This window comes from Neofelis nebulosa, chromosome 17, assembly GCF_028018385.1.
Source record: "Neofelis nebulosa isolate mNeoNeb1 chromosome 17, mNeoNeb1.pri, whole genome shotgun sequence".
Classification (NCBI taxonomy): Eukaryota; Metazoa; Chordata; class Mammalia; order Carnivora; family Felidae; genus Neofelis; species Neofelis nebulosa.
Window position 1 is genome coordinate 59,576,094 of NC_080798.1, and position 21,585 is coordinate 59,597,678.

Consider the following 21,585-nt stretch of genomic DNA (forward strand, 5'->3'; position numbering starts at 1 on the left):
CCCAGAGGGCCACGCTCCTCCCTGGCTTTGCCTGGACAGCAGGATGTCGGGAAGGAAAGGTCGGCCCGTCTCCTCTCGCAGCCCCGAGTTCTGGGTCATGGGGACTGGGCCCACTCAGCCCAGGGGCTCTAGCCTGAAGCACAGGCACTGAGGACAGAGCTGTGCACTCAGCAAGATGCTGGTGTTGAGGCCGCTCCTCCGGGGGCCTCGGCGTCCTGTGAGTGTGATGGACGGAAGTCTGTCCACTGACGGGGTGGTGGCTCCTGGCCTCAGGGAGCTTCCTGAGCAGAACAGGCCTGCAGACAGGGTCCAATCGCCTCCTGCTGTGTTCCCCCGGCCATAGGGGTGCCCGTTCAGGGAAACCCTGTACTGCCACTGGGTCAGGAGCGTACAAAGACTAACTCACTGAATTTTTGCAACTTTCCCGTGAGCTGGGTGGCGTGGCCATCCCCCTGCGAGCCATGACAGAATGAAGCCGGGACCCAAATCACCTGCGGAAGGGCGGAGGCTGGTCCGTTGCAAAGCAAACACCTGAGGCCACATGGCTCGGCTTAGAGATTCGTAGGTAAAACCTCTGCACCGCTCGGCCTCCACGCCACCCTCAGCCCCAGTGAACTGTAACCAAGAAAAAGCAACATGGGGCACCTGGGGGGCTCAGTCGGTTAAGCGTCCGACTTCAGCTCAGGTCACGATCTCACGGTCCGTGAGTTCGAGCCCCGCGTCGGGCTCTGTGCTGACAGCTCAGAGCCTGGAGCCTGCTTCGGATTCCGTGTCTCCCTCTCTCTCTGCCCCTCCCCTGCTCTCGCTCTGTCTCTCAAAAATAAATACTAAAATTTAAAAAAAAAAAAAGAAAAAAGAAAAAGCAACGTGATTGCACTCACCAGTGTTTACTAAGTGCCGGGCGCAGCAGGTGCATTCCGTGGATTTTTCGTCTAATCCCTACAGCCGCCCCGTGGAATTGGCGCTCATGGTGTCTGTGCTTTATGGATCAGGGAAGTGAAGCTCAGAGAAGTGGAGCTGGGCTTTGAACCCAGGCAATAAGCAGGCCTCCACGTGTAGCTCATTCTCCAAAGTGAACTAATCCCTCCGGGAGACGCTCCGGCAAAAGACGGTTCCCAGGCCGAGCAGTTTACAACCACCGGGTGCTGCCCTCCCCCCAGGAGATGCAAAGGGCTCCTTGGCAGGGGAGAGGCTCTGACGCCCTGTGCTGAACAAGGCGTTTCAGAGGGAACAGACTCCCAGTGATAAGAGGCGTGAGTCCTGAGGGTGTCACGCACCGGCTGGTGGCTGTGGCTACTAACTCCGTATCACACACTCGGGTGCTGCTGAGAGAGCGGGTCTTAAACGTTCTCCGACCAAAGAGAAAGGGCAATGTAGTGGGGGTGGGGTCAGCAGGTGATGCCACGGTCTCTTCTGGGTCTCGCTTTTCTTATATAGGTCATCTCTTTGGTATTTTTTTGCCTTAAAAAGAAAAAAATCGGATTCCATAATGGTTCTATCAATAAATCCGCAATACAGCGCATTATGGACAGAAACAGGAAAAGCATCAAACGTTCGAGAGTTGGAGATTTTTTTTTTTAATTTTTATTTTTTAACGTTTATTCATTTTTGAGACAGAGAGAGACAGCGCATGAACAGGGGAGGGGCAGACAGAGAGGGAGACACAGAATCCGAAGCAGGCTCCAGGCCCCGAGCCGTCGGCACAGAGCCCCACGCGGGGCTCGAACCCACGGACCGCGAGATCGTGACCTGAGTCGAAGTCGGACGCTCAACCGACCGAGCCACCCAGGCGCCCCGAGAGTTGGAGATTTTTAAACACACCCTTTTAGACCCTGAGAGCTCAAACAGACAAAAGTGATGCCTACACGGGAGTTCTGAATTACATCCTGAGTCTCCTCTAGTACAGATGCACTTAGAACTTCCTGTCCAGCAACCAGGGATACATCTTCCAGCGATATTTGCATCCCTGCTCTTGGCACATTCTCCTTTTTTCTTCCCGTCTGCCTTCTGCTGGGTCCCCTCAACCCCATTTTGTTCCCTTTATGGAGAGAGAGTGTGAGTGCAAGTGGGGGAGGGGCAGCAGGTGGGGGGAGGCAGAGATAGAGAGAGAGAGAGGGGGAGAGAGAGAATGAATCCCACGCAGGCTCCTCCCACAGCACAGAGCCCACCTCAGGGCTTGATCTCACGAACGGTGAGATCATGACCTGAGCCGAAGTCAAGAGTCAGATGCTTGACCGACAGAGCCACCCGGGCGCCCCCATTTTGTTCCTTTTTTAGCCACATCCTCAACGTACTCTATGATTTTAAAGTTGCTTGGAGCTAAGCAAGCAAGAGACTAGCGTGCTGAACAGCATTTGCAAATTACTTTCGGTTCGTGGCTCTGAAAAGAAGGGTTACGCGAAGTTTTGGTAGCCGCACCCCTTTCTCGGGGGCAGGGTTTGAAAACATGGGGGCTCAAAAGCTCCTGGGGAATGTGTGTGGGTCTGTGCTGGGAGTCCGTTCTCCAAAGGGAATCTCTGGCAGGTACTAATTTGAGGGAGAAAAAAAAGGGGAGTTTTTGTTTTGTTTTGTTTTGTTTTGTTTTTTAAGGCAAGTCACTGTGAGCAGCAGAGAAAGGGGGCAGGGGGAAAAAATCCCAGCGTGTTCTAATTGCGACTCGGCAACTTTATAAACACGACTTACACATGTATCACTTATAATCACGGTCCTGGCCCGAGCAATAATTATGATAAATCCTGTGTCAACCCTGCTTAGAAGTCCTTATGAGGTAGTCGGAAATTAGTCCACAATCTAGACAACAGTTCAATAAAAGTCCGATCCAACCCAGCCTCCCCGCATCTGGAATCCCACACGGCCTGTAATCAGACGTTCACCAAATCACACTTTCTCGTTGCCAAACGCCTTGGCAGGTTATAGCATAAACAGGTCTTGAATTCATTAAGCTGCATTTTTTTTCGCCTTCCAATTAGCTCTAAGTTGTACACTTCAAGCATAGCATGTCAAGAGCTCAGTTTCAAGGTATAATGATACGGCATAGAGGCCAAAGTCCCGGCCTTTGGTTGAAAATGTCGGGTGGGGGGTCTTTACCGAACTGATCTTGGACTGGCTTAGGCGGGTGGCCTTGGAGATGGGCAGAGAGACGTTGGCAAGGAAGCATCCTTTGTAAGCGGTCGCTCGCTGTAAAAAGTCAGCCCACACCAGCGGGGCTTTGAGTGCTAGTCACCGGGTCCTCCAACGCAGTCACCCGAGGAGCCAGTTTTGTTTTCCCAGTATTCCCATTTCCCCCCTCAGTGATCCCACCTCTGTGGACTCGGCCACAGACCAGGCCTTCTCGTGACAACGTTGCAACACCACCACGTCACTCAACCCGCACTGTGTGTTCTCATCTGCAGGGCACCCGTGGAAGAAACGATGGCATTCCCCTAATATTCTAGCTCGTTCTTTTGAACTTACGGTTCGATAGCTTTGGGCCGGATACAGGAGACTCGGGGCAGGGACAGAAAGAGGAGATTCTAAAGCAGTCGGACCTTCAAGCCCGCCGAGGCCAAGGCCGTCCCGTGTTAAAGGGAAGGCCGAGCCCACAGGGGGAAGCATGGCTGACCAGGAGCAGAGTGGGGTTTGGAGGGAAAAATCGTGCCTTTCGGTGAGAGGGCACCCTTCACTTTTCGGCGGTGATCCACCTTCCTGACCTTGCTTCAGACCCCGAGGAGCCCGGGCACGGGCTCCGAGCCCCACTTCCTGCTGAAGGCCCCAAGGGGCGAGGAGGCTGTGTTCCTGCACGAGGGCACGCGGTCAGTTGCAGCCGACCAGGACTGCGCTCCGCGTCAAATTCAGATCACGCCTTTTTGCGAGAGCGCAGGGTCCTGGGGGTTTTATCAAGGACAAGACAGCGCCACAGGACTGTGGCTTTTAGATATTTTACGCCCATCGCCAATAAGACGTCATTTTCCGTGGTCACGCAGCGTGGTGGAGAATGTTCGCTGGCCTCCGTCCCCCCTTTCTTGCTTTTGGTGGCAGAATTTCCGCAGGATCGGTACCGGGGGAGGGCCCGGCTGCTCGGCTGGAAGACTGCATTCCCCATCAGTCTCTCCCAGCGTGGAGGCCTGACCTTGAGACTACGAGCCGGCCAACGGGATGAGAGGAAGCGTGTGCATGCATCCGGTCGTGTCCTCTCCTCTGCGCCGTAGCAGCCCTGATGCTTCGAGCTGATGGAGGTGAGACCCGGGCAGGGGGAGAACGCTGGGAAGAATGTGGTGTCTAGATCACGGCACAGAGCATCTGCTAACCCTGGCCCACCTGCCCACTTCCGTGTGGTGCTGAGAGGGGAAGAAAATCCCAGCTGGTCGATACGCTCCATTTGGGGTTTCTGTATCACAGCAGCGTGTTCCCTAACGCGCCCACTGTCCACTCACACACACACCCGTGCCCAGACACAACGGACACGCGTTTCAACAACGCCTCGTCGCACCAAGTGAAATGTGCTTTGGTCTCTCCCCTCCTATCTTATCCTGACCTACCCTACCCTACCTTACCCTGTTCTATTTTCCAAAAAAATGCTTATCACCATCACACTGACTTCAGGACCCACGTTATGACCTGCAGGCCCGGGGCATCTGGGACCCATCCACATCCTTCGTTGAGTGACCCACAGACACAGCACCTTGAGAAGAGGTGGAAGGAAGCATCCGCTCCTGCAGGTGGGACCAAGACAGATCAATGCAAAACGGCACAGGAGCAGGACTCATGGGGGTGCAGCCTTCACACGCACTGTTCCGGGGGTGCTGCTGGGGTCCGTGCAGGTGTGTTCGCGACGCGAGAGCCACAGACTGTGCTCCCAGGAGCGTGAGAGAGCCACAGAGGACTGAGGCGTGCACCTCTCCAATCCCAGAGCCCGGGAGGCGCGTGTTACACCCGGGAGCTCCCCTGTGCCCTGGAGGAGGTGCCTGGGAATACGGACCCCCCCCTCCTCCGGGCACTTTGTTCAGTGCAGCCTTTTCCCTGTTTGCCACTTTCTACCGGATTTTCATCTTCCTCTGGGCTGCTCCTCCCCCCCCCCCCACTTCTTTGCTAACGTTACGGGCAACAGGTGTGGGGGGTGGGGAGGAGAGAATGTGTCCCTTGAGCCTACGTGTTGGCTGCATGACCCTGGGGAAGTTGTGTAAGGCTTTCTATCCTTGGTTTGCTCATCTATGAAATGGGTGCAGTGGCACCTGTCCAGTGAGGATTAGCCTCTGGGAAGAGTCAGGTGACTGGTGACCTTTGAGCAGCTACAGCTACTCTAATAGGCACTGGGTAAAAGAGATGATGAGATGATGTACGAAAGGTGCTGACGTGGCTTCTGGCTGGTTTTTGGATCATAATGTCACCTGTCACGTGTGTCTCATCTATCATTATTATTAGATCGCCAGCTCCTTGGAGATTTGGACACTAACTTAAAACAAATCAGACATCATCTCAGTTAACAGAAGGGCAGACAGAGAACTTTGCGGTAAAAGTTTTGCAGTAAAAATGGTCGTAAAAATGGTTGCTATCGTGTAAAGAATTCGGTGGCTGAAAGGACTCTAATCGAGGATTCTTTTTTATTATTAATACTTCACTTAAAATCAAAGAAAAACACCACAACTACCTCTCCCAAATCCTGATGCCATCACACGATATTGCAAGGATATTTAGGTTAAACTAAAAAAAACCTTTCCCACTATTTGCCGAAACACAATAAATGAACATGACGTGTGCAGACTTTGAGAAGACGGCCGCATAACCTTTCACAAAGAAACAGAACACACATTTCGGGCAAGCAAAGTGTCTTAATAAACACAGAGGATTTTGCAATGAGGTTTGGGACCCCGAGGTTTGCATTTGGGACGGCACGTCGGGGACAGTCAGTGGGTCGCTCCGAGTCTGTACCCGAGGGTCGGCGGGTGGCCACGCCTGCCTCACGGGGTCACTTCTACTGAAAACACGTGGGCACCGCCTCACTCTAGGCATGCAGCTCGGCGCGCTGGGAAAGCCGAGTGAGCTGGCGCTCGGTCCGTGTCACCTGCACAGTCTGCCGTGGACGGGGCCCCGAGGCTTCTCTGAGCAGCCTCACCTACGAGTGGCTTTGCCTTCTCAGGAGAGCGAGCTCGCATCCCGGACAGACGGGGCCCGGGGAGGGCTGAGATGCACCCTCGCTGCAGACCCCTCGCTCCGCCGACGGAGCCCCCCTGTGCGCCAGGCACCCCCACCAGGAGCATCTCCCCGGACGTGGCACCGTGGCATCGCCTCCTACAGGTGCGGGCCCAGGTGCCGAGCAGTGGTGCAGCTCTTCCCAGCTGCGGGACTGAGCCCCAAACCCAGCTGGGCATGACCTCGAGCCCCTCATCCTGGCCCAGGGGAGACGCGGCCCAGGAAGCAGGCAGCGCCCTTCCCGTCTGCCGGGCAAGGGCCGATCCCCACGTGCCTGAGGACAGCCGTGGATGCGGGGTGCGCAGTGCAGAAGTTTCTCTCCCTTCCCCACTCCCTCTTCGAAGGAGCACAGAAACCCCGGGCGGAAGGGAGCCCTGCAGGCAACGGCACAGCGAGTCCAGAAATGTCCTCCGAGGAGCGTGGCTGGCAGGTAGCAACGTGACCGCAGGACGAAACTTTCACCGAGGTCACTGCCGACGCGGAGGGAAAATTTCAATTTCGGCAAGAAAATGCATTCATTTCTGCCTGTTTGGGTTGATGGATGTGTCCGCTGAAACCCGCTTGAAATATACATATGTATATATTTTAAAGCGACTTTTAGTTTATTTAGAGTTAAAATAAACCTCGGTAAATATTTTTGTGCTCTCTTTTTACCCTGCCACAAATAAAATATAATGAGCTCGACGTTGAGATAATCCTCTGATTTTTTTTCCTCCGCAGACATTTTAGTTAAAAGACAAAGAGTTTCTTATTTTTGGGTTCATAAAACATTCTACATTTATGGCTTCATTTTTCTGAAATCCAGATCAAAGCCTGGCTGTGAAATTTTACTGTCCCACTGCTCACGGGTCTGTTGACTTAGTACATACTTCAAAAATCCCTTCTTCCCTCTAGACCCTCTGACCACCTCCCCCCCCCCCCCCTTTTTAAAGGATATTTGCATTTGACACTATTCAGGACCTCGGAGATGTGGATTGACAGAGCGAGGTGGGGGGTAGCTGAAACAACATTTTGCTGCGCTCTAATTAAAAGAATTAACCGTATTCGTGGCGAGGCCCTCGCTGCAAAGCCCTCGCTTCCTCGGATACTCGACGGTCTTGTGCTCGGGGCAAGCAGAGCGCCCCTTCTCAGCCTGTGATCTCCCTCCTACGCCTGCTCACTGGATGCCTTTACGATCTTTGTTTATATTAATCCCCAAAGAACTAAGCTTCATTTCATTTTATTTGGGAGAGAAATCCAGCAGAGAAAAGTTCAGGAGACCCAAATGTTTCCATAATTGCTTTGCGTTCTGAATGTATTTCAGGCTGACAGCTGAGATAAAATGCCCCTTGCGGTCTGGTGTTGGGAATCATTTTTCAGAGCCGTGTGTGGGAAATTGAGCCGGGGCTGTGGCCGGCGGGTCGGCTCGGGGCGGGGGGAGGCCGCGGCGAAGGGGCCCCGCCCGTCCCTTTAAACCGCTGTTGTGAGCCTTGGTGGCACTCACTCCTGGAAACTAATTTGCCGAGAAGCGAATGGGAGGAGGGCGGGCCCTTGTTTACCTCCGATGTCGTGTTTCTTAAATTGCCCCCAGTTTCTTTTTCCACCCACTTGGATAATTTCTGCCTTCGGTGGTGACGGAAATGAACAGGGGCCAGAATCCTACAAGCTGTTCCCAGGATGAATGCAGCCAGGCGCAGGCCAAACCATGGATGTGTCATGAGAAAAGCCGGGTCCGGAACAGGGGCTCCCGGAAGTTCGGGGAGCTGCGTTCTTCCTCGCCCCACGACAGGGTGGCCTCACCCTGGTTCTGCTCTCTGGCATGATCTCAAGCTCTCTTTCTCCCCATCCAAATAACGGGCCCGTTTTATTTTGGCCCTTCCTGTAGGCCTAGAAATCTCCACGGATAGTTTCAGAGCGCTGGTGAGACACTTGGGAAGAAATCATGAAGCCAGAGCCGTCCTGAAGAAGGTCTGCTTCCTAGGAACTCGGAGGCTACGTGATCCCGCGCCCAACATGTCCAGCTTTCTCAGAAGCCATTCCCAGATGGAGTTTAGTTTGGGGGGACATTTCAGGAAGTACACAGTTTGAACGGTGGTTCTCAAAGGTTTTAGTCTTATATGCTCTTAAAAATTACCGAGAGTTTGGTCTGGGTGGGTTATATCAATCAATACCCATTGTATTAGAGTTTAAAACTGAGAAACGTTTACACTATGTATTAATTTATTCAAAAATGACAGTAATGAACCCATAACCTAAATAATTCACTAAATTTTGTTTAAAGTTTTATTTAAGTAATCTCTACCCCCAACGTGGGGCTCAAACTCATGACCCTGAGATCAAGAGTCACACACACTTCAGACTGAGCCAGCCAGGCTCCCCTAAATCATTCATTAAAAAATTTTTTTAAAATGTTTATTTTTGAGAGAGAGAGAGAGAGAGAGACAGAGCATGAGCAGGGGAGGGGCAGAGAGAGAGGGAGACACAGAATCCGAAGCAGGCTCCAGGCTCCGAGCGGTCAGCACAGAGCCCGATGCAGGGCTCGAACTCACAAACCGGGAGATCATGACCTGAGCCGAAGTCGGATACTTAACCGACTGAGCCACCAGGTGCCCCTGATTATACGGTATTTTAAACACCACATCAATGAACACCACCACCAATATCATCAGAAAAGTCTTTAAGAATTGGGAGGCTGTCAACTGCACAGTGGTGAATATACATTTTCCAAAATTCTAATGTCTACCCCAACTTTCCTATTTTGTCACTGGCAGCAAACTGTGGGGTTGTTTTCCTTGACGTTTGTCAAGGAAATAATGATGGTTTGTCTGTCACTTGTTCTTTCAAGAAAAAATGGTGTTTCATGAAAAATAAAAAATTTAAAAAAAGCTTGTTCAGCTCACAACCCAGACAACTGCACATGCGCTTCTCCTTGAGTCACCACCGTCCTTCAGTCTCAGGACCTCATATGTCGGTGGTCCAGACTTTGAGAAACACTACCCAGAATATAACTCACTTGGATATTTATTATAAATACACATGACTTCCTAATTTATAGACAAATGGTATGCATTAAATACATTTGTCTGGGTTTGGGGTCAAGCACATTGGGTGCAGTCTGTTCCATGAGATTTACACAGTACCTACTATGTGTTCTAGGCACTTGGGAAGCAGGTCAGCAAACAGTCCCATGTGGCCCACGTTCTGGTTGTCTCGGGGACTGGGGTCCATAGCAGGGGACTTTGCAGAATAACAGAACTGGCGTTTCCTGAGCTCCCTCTGTGAGCCAGGCACGGTGCTGGGTATCTTTATTTACTTGTTAATACGCTGCCCTCCCTCCCTCCTGCCGTCTGTCCGCCTGCCCACTCAGTGCGCATGTAGTGAGCGCCTCCTGTGGAACCGGCCAGTGCCGTCTCTGCCTGGGTGCTTCCCGGCCAGCGTGTGTCCCTCTCAGGGTACCGGCGGGCTGTCACTGGACACACAGGAAGTCAGGGGACGTCGTGAGAGCTGTGTGGGGGAGGTTACTGAGGGCGGGGAGGGCTGCTCTGGGGACCTGTGCTCGGGCCGGGAGGTACAGGAGGAGTGTGGAGGGCGCAGCTGTGGCCAGGTGAGGAACATCCTGGATGGAGGCAGGAAGCAGCCCGGCGTGGCCAGGGAGCGAGGGTGGGGGAGGCTGGGGGGGGGGGCGGCAGGGGAGAGCTCACGTCTCACTTCTCACTGAGAAGGACGGAGGCCCGTCGGTGGGTTCTGCGTGGCAACCTGACTGAGGACCATAGTGACCTCTGCCCTGCTCTGCTCGTGGAGCACAGCAGGCTGCTGCAGGGGAGCGGGAGGGCGGGGAGAGAGAGGGAACGCTGAGGGGTGGTTAGGGGCCGTTGTCGGGTCTGGGGGTGGGGGCAGGAGGCGGTTTGGGCCAGGGCGGCAGCAGCCAGAGAGGAGATTCCGCGCGCTCTCCAGACGGCCGCACTGTTCCAACAGACCTCATCGCCACCATCCGAGGGAGGCCTCCTGGGGCCATTTTGCAATGTGCACATTCAGAGAGTGGAGATGATTCGCCCAAGGGCCCCCAGGTCACACCCGAGGAGCCCGAGTCGGCCCTCACCCGCTGTCCCTCACGGGGCCTGCTGGGTGCTGTCCAGGCACCGGACGGGTATCAGCTCGTGCCATCCCCCCGCAACCCCACGAGACGGGCACTGTCACCGTCACCCCACGTTACAGATGAGAAAATCAAGACCCGGAGGCAAAGTCGCTTTCCCGGGACACCCGCGCTGGCTTTGCGCTCAGGCCGCCTCCTCGTGGCCTGCGCCCCCAGCCCTGGCCCCGCTGCCTCGCTGCCCCCCGACTGCACGGTCTTTCCCAGCGGCCCCCTCGTCGGTTCCACAGGGCCCACGAGAGAAGGCGGACTGCTTTCAGCGCAGACACCATGACGCCTCCCCAGCGCGTTATCGCGTGCTGACGAGGGCGCTGTTGGTTACCGCGAGCGATGGGTCACCGGCTCAGCATCAACTCCAGGAGACAAAACGGACTCAGAATCTCAGCGAACTGCCTTCAGAAGCCATATCCTTTCTCCTGAACCCAGAGCCTTAGCCTGTGCACTAGGAGAGGGGGAGTAGCGCCCCTGCCTGGGGCTCTTGGGGTTTGGGGTGGGGTTGATCCACGAGTCCCCTGAAGACCGTGCCAGATGCTGTGTCCGCGGGCATCTGGATTCTTCTGGGGGGAGGGCCGCCAGCTGCGCCCCAACGGTGCTCCCGGGCCGTCAGCCTCCGCCCGACTCCGCAACCCGGAAATCCTCAAGCATTTTCTTGGAAAACTTCAGTCGGAAGGGCCTGCCGTGGGGGAGCAGGCAGGGTCTTGCATCGGGGATGCGTTCTGTGGAGGTGAGGGTCCAGCCATCCTGGTGGGTCGCGGGTTTTATCTCGGGCTGTGCCGCGTGCCCCCCTCAAAGCCTTACCGCGGTGGGGGCGCCACAATGTTCATTGATGGACTGGGTCCCTGTTGCTCTAATTTTCCAGCCGAGACCTCGCGCCCTGGTGCTCTGACCACCTGTGCCTGTGGTCTTTTGCGGCGGGGGTGGGGGGCGTGACCTGGCTTGTGGGCTGTGTTTCTCACCTTCTCTGTGGATGCTGGGGAGCATCGAACCCACCCTGTTCACACACTCAACCCGCGTCTCCTGGCTGCAACCGTGCGGAAGAAATCCCGCCCTTGCCTGGTCCACAGAAAGGAAAACCGTCCTTCTCCGACAGAGAGTCCCAGAGCGCGTCCGAACCGCTCAGACGGGCAGGCAGGCTCCGTGGGCACGACGCCGCGGAGAAGGGTCAGCTCCTTGCTTGACTTCCCGAAGGACTTGTTTGGAAATGGGATTTTATCAATTCATTTGTACTTACTTACTGAGCCTCCGCCGGGTCATTGGCACCATGAATCACTGCCGAGAAGCTTCAGACCCTCATGCTCGAGCCCTCGTGAATCCACTGTGGATTTACTTAATCAGACTTTCTCTGCTGTCAGGGTTTCCAGAGATTAAAAAAGAAAGCCAGAGAGCTGATTCATTATCATGAATATTTCACTCCGAACCTGCTTTCTATCAAATCATCTGTGTTTCCTCATCTACAAAAGTATGCGTGTTAATGCTTTTCTTTTTCCGATGGTGTTTGTGAACTTTCAAGGGAAAAAAAAAAAAAAGAAAGAAAGAAAGAAAGAAAGAAAGAGCTTGGAGAAATGAGCAGCCATTTCAGGAATTTCCAGAGTAAATGAGGCTTTGAGTAGAGCCTATGATCACTGTGCATAATTCATTAAAAACAAATCACTCAGCAAAACTGGGGGAACCGGCCTCCTCAGACCACGTCTCTGTGCCATGTGGTGGCCATCCAATCCACGCTGCTGCTAATGAAGCTCTTTATATAAATTTGAGAGTAAACAGATTCGGACAACTTTATTTGCTGGGAAAGCAGCAGCGAGAATCCTTGCCCAAATCACACAGGCCCTTAAAATGTGGTCTGGAGAAAATTACCCTTCTAAAGACGTGTGTGCGCGTGCCCCTGTGTGCGTCTGTGCATTGTGGACAATTATTCTGCATCGTTACAAAGCTGTAGAAACACAAACCATCCTGTGTTTTCAATAACTCATCTATTTCCGGGGCGCCTGGGTGGCTCAGTCGGTTGAGCGTCCGACTTCGGCTCAGGTCACGATCTCGGTCCGTGGGTTCGAGCCCCGCGTCGGGCTCTGTGCCGACGGCTCGGAGCCTGGAGCCTGCCTCGGATTCTGGGTCTCCCTCTCTCTGCCCCTCCCATGCTCACGCTCTGTCTCTCTCTGTCTCTCAATAATAAACAAACATTAAAAAGAAATTTTAAATAACTTGTCTATTTCCGATAGGGGGCAAGTTAAGAAAACAAGGACAACCCCTGTATTGAGTGTTCCCCAGGCAGATGACAGCACGGCGATGCTTTTCCATGTCATGTGTGCTGTCATCTCCGCAAACCGGCCAGGTCTGCAACCGGGGCTGAGAGAGGAAGGGGTCTGCCCCTGACACGTGTCACATGCCCTGTTAGCAGCAGAGTGAAGACTCAAACGGAGGCTTCAAGTCCAAAGCACGTGCTTTTCGTCACTGCACTGTGTGCATAGACCTGGGAGATTCTTTGGAAGACACGAAAACTGGGAAGATATCCCTTTTCTACCCACTTGAACGTAAACCTCTCAGGTGACCGGAGAAGGAGTAACCCTGGACACACACGCTCCAGATTAGAGGTCGACCGTGAGCATGGTCCCGAATTTGCTTATCCTTCATTCCGCCTTTCATTACGAAGGTACGGTGTTTTAAAACAGCTCGTTGTTTCCTGTGCTTTATATGCTCGTTCTGTTGTCTTTTGTTTAGGAGTTACCTGACAGGAGACCATCCATTTAAGTTTGTAATTCTGACTCAAAATATTCCAGTTACCACAATGTCTGATGGTGAACACGGTTCCTCAGGGAGGGAACCGACGCTCCGTCTAAGCCGCGGCTCCTGTCTGGCATAGGCCATGGTACCGAGCCAGCAAATGCCATCTTGGCCTAGACGTGAGAATATACCATCGTGAGCTCTTCAGAAAGCAGTAACGACAACTGAATTTCACCCCAAAGCCCGCGTCTGTGCCTGCAGCTGATCCGTAAGGAATTCACGGGCTGGTCCTGAGGCCAAGTGGAGGATCTGTGTCCGTGGATGGCCACGTGGAGGCTCAGGACAGCTCTTAGACAAGTCCTCCCAATGCGCGGGGCAGGCTGGAATCTGGCTTATTCCTTCGTTGGTTTAACTGTTTCCTCTGGAACGTCAGGGTGGTCACTCATCACGGAAGCCGACCTCAGGGACTCAAGTGTCCGCTCCGAAGGGGTGTCCTCGCAAGGCGCGTGGAGGAGATAGATGTGTGTAAGGCAGGGCCACGTCAACTCACTGTCTTCTCCCTGAGCTCTGGATTCCCGAGGGAACCTTTGGCCCTTCTCCGATGCTCTCCCCACCTTATTTACTTGAGGAAAAAGTACAGAGCACATGAATATTCTGAACTATTTCCAGAACGATTACGCTCGCTGGCGGGCGATCCCTTCACGTTTCTGCCACATGGTACCCCATCTGGTCCCCTCGCCATGGCCTTTATTTGGGGCGGGGGGATCAGGGAGGGAATTCGGAGACCACGCACGCTTCGACCCAGCGGATTTGATTCCAACAAGAGAAGGCTCGGGTCCTCCAGACCTTCCACGTTTGCCTTTTTATTTTTTTGAACCAAGCTGGAGTCTGCTTGGCCACATTTCTGTTCTCTGGTGCTGCGGGCTGGTTGGCGCTGGCTCTGGTCAGAAGGGGAACAGAAAAATCCTCAGGGAAAGTACAGGATGTGACAGAAAACTGAGCTGGTGAATCAGGGGTGGGCTGGTCTCCATTGTGTGAAAAGTGCAAGAGTTCTAGAAGGTTGTGGGCAGGAAATGGCATCGCTGAGTCAGTGCAGAGGACCTTGCTCTGTGAGTCAGGACCCGTGGACAGACACACCTTGGGGCACGGACGTGGATGGAGCCCCGGAGGAGGTTACAGCGGGGTTAATGGAAAAGAGCTTGCAAGCCTGTTGAGTATTGTTGTGGAGGAAACGGTCCCAAACTTCAGGCTTTTCAGGGAAAACAAGATGTGGAGATGCAGTCTCGGGTGGGTTCCCTGGGAGCAGACTGTGGGACGGGGACGTGTGTGAAGGGGTGTATTAGGGAATCTCTCGGGGAGGCGGGGGCGTGGGAAAGGAGGGGTCCAGGCGAGGGTGAGGCCCGCAGTCTGAGCCGCCAGCGCTGGCTTCTGGGCAGCCACTCGGGCAGGAGGGCGGAGGGCACCGGGCTGTGCAGGGGGCCAGCTTGCCACGATCACATCCGCAGGCTGCGCCCTTCGCCAGTCCGTGCTGAGTGACGGCCGTGGCTTTCGCTTTGCAGTCAGACATGTGGGAGTCTTTATACCATGGAAATTGGCAACGGCTACAATTCAGGGCCTTTTTTTTTTTTTTTTTTTTTTTTGTGAGCCTGCTTTCGCACACCTCCCAGCCTGGGTGGACCCCTGACTGTGTCTGGTGCAGGCGCACACGGCGGGCATTTACCGAGGGTTTCCCGTGCGTCAGGCGCCGGTCTAGGCATTTTTACGCGGTAGCTCACTTGGTCCTCACAGTGAGCCCTGGGGAGGGGGCTGTGTATCATCCCCATTCACGATCGAGGAGACGGAGGTGCCTAGAGGTCGGGGCATTTGTGAGGACGAGTCAGACGGGAGGGGCGGCGTCGCAGCCCGAGCAGCCTGGTCTGAGCCTGTGCCGTGATTCGTGCCAAGTACACAGGCTTGGACCGCCCAGAAAACGACGACAAGCATACGCTGATGTGTCGTCCATTTTAACACTACTGGCAACTGCAAAATATTGGAAATTTACCCACAAGCCCACATGGAGGCGATCTAACTGGACACAGTGGAGCCCTGCACGGCTGTAAAAAGGAGACAGTCTGAGGTGGGCAACATGAGGGTACAACATCAAGGGGGAAAATACCTAAGTGCGGAACGGAACGTGTAACACGCTGTATTTTGCATGGGGCGTATGCTTACACACATACACAGACACATGCAGGCACATGGATGCACGGTATTATATGTAATATTTCCCCCCCCCCCCCCAAAATACAGGGAAGATAAACCAGAAATAACGAAGGAGATTGATTCCCCACAGGGTGTGAGGATGGGAGAAGGGATAGGGACAGGTAGGAGCCTTCAAAGGGTACATTTTTCGCAGCATTTTGATTTTTGGAACTAAGTTAATGTTCATATTTTAGTATTTAAAAATGTAAACGTGGGGCGCCTGGGCGGCTCGGTCGGTAAAGCATCCGACTTCAGCTCGGGTCACGATCTCGCGGTCCGTGAGTTCGAGCCCCGCGACGGGCTCTGTGCCGACCGCTTGGAGCCTGGAGCCTGTTTCGGATTCTGTGTCTCCCTCTCTCTCTGCCCCTCCCCCCGCTTGCACTCTGTCTCTCTCTCTGTCTCTCAAGAATACATAACAACGGTAAAAGAGTAACAACGTGAACCCACAGGATGTACATCTTCCCAGTGGTGGTCATTGGCACATGGGTGCTTCCCATTTTGCTTACACATGTGCCCGTGGTTTGCAGCCCTCGGGAGGAAGCCCCATCACAGAGGCTGAGATGCGCTCCCGGTGGACGACAACGTGAACGCCACGGCAGAGGTCGGCCACGGGCTCCTGGGATCGCCGCGCGCCAAGAAACAGTTCCCACTGCTCAGATTCGGGGGTGTCTGGAAACGACGCGAGACTGCCCAGAGCCCGTGGCATGAAGAGAAGATCAGGCTGCAGAAGTCAGCTCCTAGGGGCCCCCCCAGCAGCCGCGTCCCCGTAGCCAAGAGCCGTGTTCCGACCCCCCTCAGCAGGGGTCAGGAGGCCACGACCAGGGGCTCTGGGTGGAGATGTGGGATCCAGCCTTTGTTCCAGCCCAGGTCTGCTGTCCCCTGTCTGTGCCTGACCCTCTCTCGCAGGGCCGAGGGTGCATGGCCGACGGGCCGAGCAGGCCAGCCGATAAGAGACTGTGAAACCAGACTGAGCTGCTCCCCTGCTCTCAGCGGCCCCGCCAGGCTGGGGATTTCATGAGAACAGGCTCTCTCTTGAGGTCTGTGCTAATTCCTTTTCCCAAATGGGCTGGGAATACCATCAAACAGCTGCACTGCGGCGGTCCAGGGCGTCTGTATCTATCCTGACGAGCACGGGAAGGCATGCGCGTCCACAGACACAGGGAGGACATCCTGAGAATCTGCAGCCTCGGATTTCAGGGGGGGTTGCACTGTTTGGTCTTCTGGCTCATTCTTGGGACCGGTTCTGATCTCGCGTTCCTGGGCCCCATGGGATAAGTGTCACCTTCTCATCTAATGGAGGGGAAAGAGCATCATTTAGCACAGACAAGAGCCCCGCGCTCCTGTCCTGATTTCTTCTCGTCCACGCTCTGTGACCTTGGGTGGATCACTCTCCTTCTCTGAACCCTGGATGATGAGATGAAAATACGAATACCCACCTGGACGGCAGGGACTTGCACGTGCCCGGCCGTGCAGGGGAGGCGCCAGAGGCCAAGCCTGTCGCCCCCGGTTGCACGGCTAGCGGGCAGAGGAGCCAGGTGGGCCCGCACCCCAACTTCCGCTGGCCTCCCTCACCTCAGCGGGGCAGCTGGGGCTCTCCCTGCTCGGCCTTACGCTGTTTAGAGTCTGTAAACCCGCTAATCCCCGACCACGTGTCGTTCCCAGACATTTAACGGGCCTCCCTTCAGAGCTCAAGCCAGAGGGCTGGCTCCCCCCTCCGTTCACTTAGTGTCCAGATTTCTGATTTACTGGGAGAAGCCCAGCACGCTCCCTTTGGTGCCTTGATAACCAGAGCTGGCGAGAGAGCCTCTGGAGGCCAGAGGATCTTGGAATGCGTTTTCAGGTAGAAGGACAGGGGACATCTCTCTCCCTGGGGGAGAGGGCCCCTGCTCACCGCCCCAGCACCCGGGTGCAGTAACCTTCGCTGGATAAGCCTGCAGTTCCGAACCCCAGGCAGAGCTGGGGAGAGGCTCCCAGATGCTGGGCCCAAGGTGTTGATGGGGAAGCAGTGGGGCCTCTTCAAGCTAAGCAAGCAGCTTATCTTTGGGTCTTAAATCGCCGCTGAATGTTCCAGATGGAACTCAGGTTCACCCCAACAGAAGTCTGACTCGGTACCATCCTGGAAGACGCTCCTAGTGGCCATGTCTGTGCTTTGCAGCGTGTCTAGGTCAACCCCATGACCATCTGCTGAGCTAGGAGGCGGCCGTGACCGAGAGGGACTGCACCGGACTTGGGATTAAATCTCAGCTTGGCCCTTACGATGACTTGGGCCACGATGTCACTCCCCGAGCCTCAGTTTCCTCATCTGGGAAATGGGCGAGCTCACGCCCCAAGTCACTTGACCATCTCAGCCAGAACCTTCTAGAAGGGAAGTTTCCACCAGGGGCACCCGGGTGTGGATGGGGACCATCTCCAGCAAATCAGGGCTGTTTGGGGGACTAGCACCCAGAAGGCACTCCATAAATGTCAGCTCTGGCCGCGCACGCCTGTTCCCAATTCCGGGCCCTTCTGGACACTTTACTTGCAGCTATCAAGTTATTTTGCTGTGGCGAGTGGCACAAGGAGGGAGGACTGCTGTTATTTCTGGAAGCAAAGGTCCGTGGACTCTGGAGTGCAGAAATACCCCATTTTATTTCTGTGGCACAGACACGGATGCCCCTGGATGTCCCTCTGGAGGGTGTAGGGGGCCAGCTCCTTCAGAGCTGCACGTGGGCCGGTGCGCCCGCTGGGGACCAGTGCGACCTGCTGTCTTCCTTCAGGCTTGTCCGTGACATTCTCTCCATCACCATCTTTGAAACCACCCATCCTTTTCAGGAAAAAGAAAAAAACAAAAAACAAAAAACAACGACGCTGTAGTCTGACATTCCAAGAAGAAAATCAACTGTGCTGGTCCCCTTCCAGGGGCCACTCCGGGGGACAGGGGATCGCAGAACTAGCGGCCGGCCCTCCGACGCTGACATTTTCCTAGGATGTACTTAAGTCTGGCTTGTGTTGCTTTCTGTCTCCACAACAATTACCAAGATTTATTTTTTATTGCTCTAGCTAACTCTGCCAGGACCACACTTCCTTTTTCTTCTTAAAGGAACAGCCGTACGAACGGAAGGACCTCGGAAGTGAGCCTTTTCAATCGCAGAAATGAAAATAAACAAGGCAGTGCGTCTCTTCTGGAGACAATGCCAAAGGGGCTTCTGGCTCTTCTCTGCTCGACAGATGGCTTCACCCAGAGACACGGCCGCGGTCCCCAGGCGAGGCCGCGTTGTTAAAATTGTCCTTCCCAAGGGGTTCCTCAGAGCACCCGCCCGGAGCTCAGAAGGCACTCTGTTCTTGACACTGGGCCCCTGATCTCTTGAGTGGTGATAAGAATCGAGTCGGGGGTACACGTTTCTCCGAGCTGATGCGGTTTTCCAGGATGACGGTCCAGAGGCGAAGGACCCTTTTGTGGTGTCCGGGCGGTCTGGGATGGGTTTGCCTGTGCCCTTCCCGGGAACCCCTTTGCTATGAAGACACAGGAAGCTGGGGTTGCCCTGCGGGGCTGTTCCAGCGAGGTGACACCAGCGTCATGGCCAGGGTGTCATTCCTGCTGCTCCGGGCCCAGGCTGTGTGGCCCTGGAAGGTTGCTCCTCGTCTCTGAGCCCCAGTCACATGGCTGGAAAGCACTTCCTCCCTGGGCTGCCGTGAGGACCCCCGGAGACCAGGGATGGACATGGGCTTGCGTGCCTGGGAGCTGTATCTGTGGTCGGCTGTTCAATGGCCCCGCGTGGAGAGGGAGAGAGGGTCCTGGGTTACCCGGGTGGGTCCAGCGTAGCCAGAGGGGCCTTACAAGAGGCATAGGAGGTCAGAAAGAGGCGAGGCCAGAAGCAGAGGCCGCGGTGATGGAGGTTACCGGCCAAGGACGGCTCGCAGCCTCTGGGTGCTGGAGAGCAAGGGGACGCCTTCTCTCCGGAGCCTCCAGAAGGAAGCAGCAGCCCTGCTGATACCTTGACTTGAGCCCCCTGAGCCCCGCCCGTGTCGGACTCCCGGCCTCAGACTGTGGAGGGACAAGCGTGCGTTGTTCGAAGCCACTGAGGTTGGGGCCATTTGGTGCCGCAGCCACAGGAGGTGAAGACAGTGCCCAGGGCCGCCATCACCGTGACCGATAATGGCAGCGAGCAGATTGCTCCGTGCTGTGCCTCCTCGCCAGGCGGTCCTCCCCAGGGTCTATGTGGGCCTCCAGCGCCCCGAGGCTCCCATTCGTTCGTTCGTTGGTTTGTCCATTCATTCATTCTGAGCTCCCACAATCTGCTGGAGACAGCTTGCTCAGCACTGACCCCTCAGGCTCCCTGCCTTTTCTCCCTTCCCCCACCCCAGATCTGTGTCCAACCCCACAGCCGGAGTGACCTGTGCTGTAACCCGGGGCCTTCCTGTGTCCCAGCCCCGGCACCAGAGCCCAGAACCCCCGCCACCTGGCGCTCACCTCCCCTGGCAGCCTCTGGCACATAGTAGGTGCTCAGAAAAATCTCTTGTACTTAAGGGACAAAAGATCTTCGCCTGCTCTGTTCAGGGCTGTGGTCTGTTCGACCCGGAGCAGCATGTGGCTTATTAGAGGACCCCGCGAACACCTGACGAGTGAATAGTGGGGGACCTGCGCCCACAGGCCTGCAGAGGTGAGCGATGCCCTCATGGCCCCAGGGGAGGGAGGCTCTGGCCGCTCTGAGGTCTCCCCCGGCAGCCTCCCAAACACATGTCTGTGTGAATCAGAACGTGACTGACACACAGAGAGAGAGAGGCGGTCAAAAGGCCACGAGCCAGCCGTCGTCCCTCGGCTTTTCCCAGATGCGGCTGAGCAAAATGTCTTCTGCCCAGGTCTGGCCGCGGCTGGTTCTGGTGACCGCTGTGGGTCAGGCAGGGTCTGCACACCGAGGGCTGGGGGGCACCGTCTTGCCAACAGGGTCTCGGGGCCGGGAGCCTCATGTGCAAGGAGAGAGCCCCATCTTCTCTCGGCGGTGTGTGCCCACGGCCTGCACGAGGCCCCCGCTTCCGGGCTGCGTGTCGGGGACCAGGCTGCTCCCTGTGGCTCCTGCCGGCGGCCAAGGTCAGGGGAGGAGGTTCCGCCAGGGCGACACAGGTCGGGGTGTCCCTGCACACCCTCCTGGGCACACACACCTGGCTAAAGGAAGAGGGCCGAGCCCTTGGGCCTCTCGAGAGGGGCCGCCCAGGGTGCCTGGCTTCCTGCTGGGAGTGCGTGTTCTCGGGGCCGTGGGTGGGCTGCCCGCCTGGCCCGCCGGGCCTCCTCCAAACAGGAGCCTTGGCCACTGTGTGAAGGGGGCGGGGCAGGCGGCGCGGAGATGTGTCATCTCGGGGGCTCCCGATCCAAGGTTTGGTCACGTTCCGCGGTGCTGCGGGTGTGGCCGTGTAAATCCCAGGCGGACAAAACTCCACCCCGACGTCCCCCTTGAGACGTATGCTCCTCCAGAGCTGCCGTCACGGGTGGCTCCGTCCACTGTTTCGGAAGGACTCTCTGAATTTTCCAAGCACTTCACATGTTCCACTGTCTCTACATTTGCTGTAAGTGTGAAACCCGCGGAGTCGGGGAGGCAGGTGTCGTTGGTAGGCTCCTGTGTCCCAGCACCCCCAAACGGTGGGGGCTCGGGGGATGTTTGCTGAGCGACCCAACACAGGGCCTGTCTCCCGTGTCCTCTGTCAGACTGTGCGTCCGCCCAGGACAGCGACGCGGCGGCCAAGGCCAGGCCCGGGGCAAACACTCAATAAATGCTTGGGAAATAGGGTCACTCCTTGGTCCAGCGGCGAAGTTTCCTGTGAGTCAGTAAATCACTTTAACTAACGAAGGAGCGGCAATCCCAGGGGAGCAGACGACTCAACTATGCAGATTATTCCTGAGTTTCTAAAAAGTGTCTCTTTAAAGAAGGAACGTCCCCGGGGGGCTCCCGGCTCTCCAAGAAGGCCCACTTCCCACTCTCTGAAGCAGCTCGTTTTGGCCCTGAGACAAGATTCGGTTGGTAGTTTTTTAATAAATCGTGTCTGGTATTGCAAAAGTCAGCCCTGAAAATCTTCACAGAAGTAGAAGGAATTAAGGCAGATAATCCAACAGCCACAGACAAGCAGGATGTTAACATGCCATTGTCCTTCCTTCTGCTCCTTCTTTGTGTGTCTATTTTTATGTGCTGATAACCAAATTTAAGTACAGCCGGGCTGCTGCTTCGGTTAAGCAGACATCCATCTTGTAAGCGTTCTCTAGTTTCCAAGCCCTTGGAAACCCCCGGGGCTCTGGACGGGCCTGGGCCTGGAGCAGGAGGGGCGCAGGGCCAGACTGTGCCAGGAGCACGAGCCTCAGG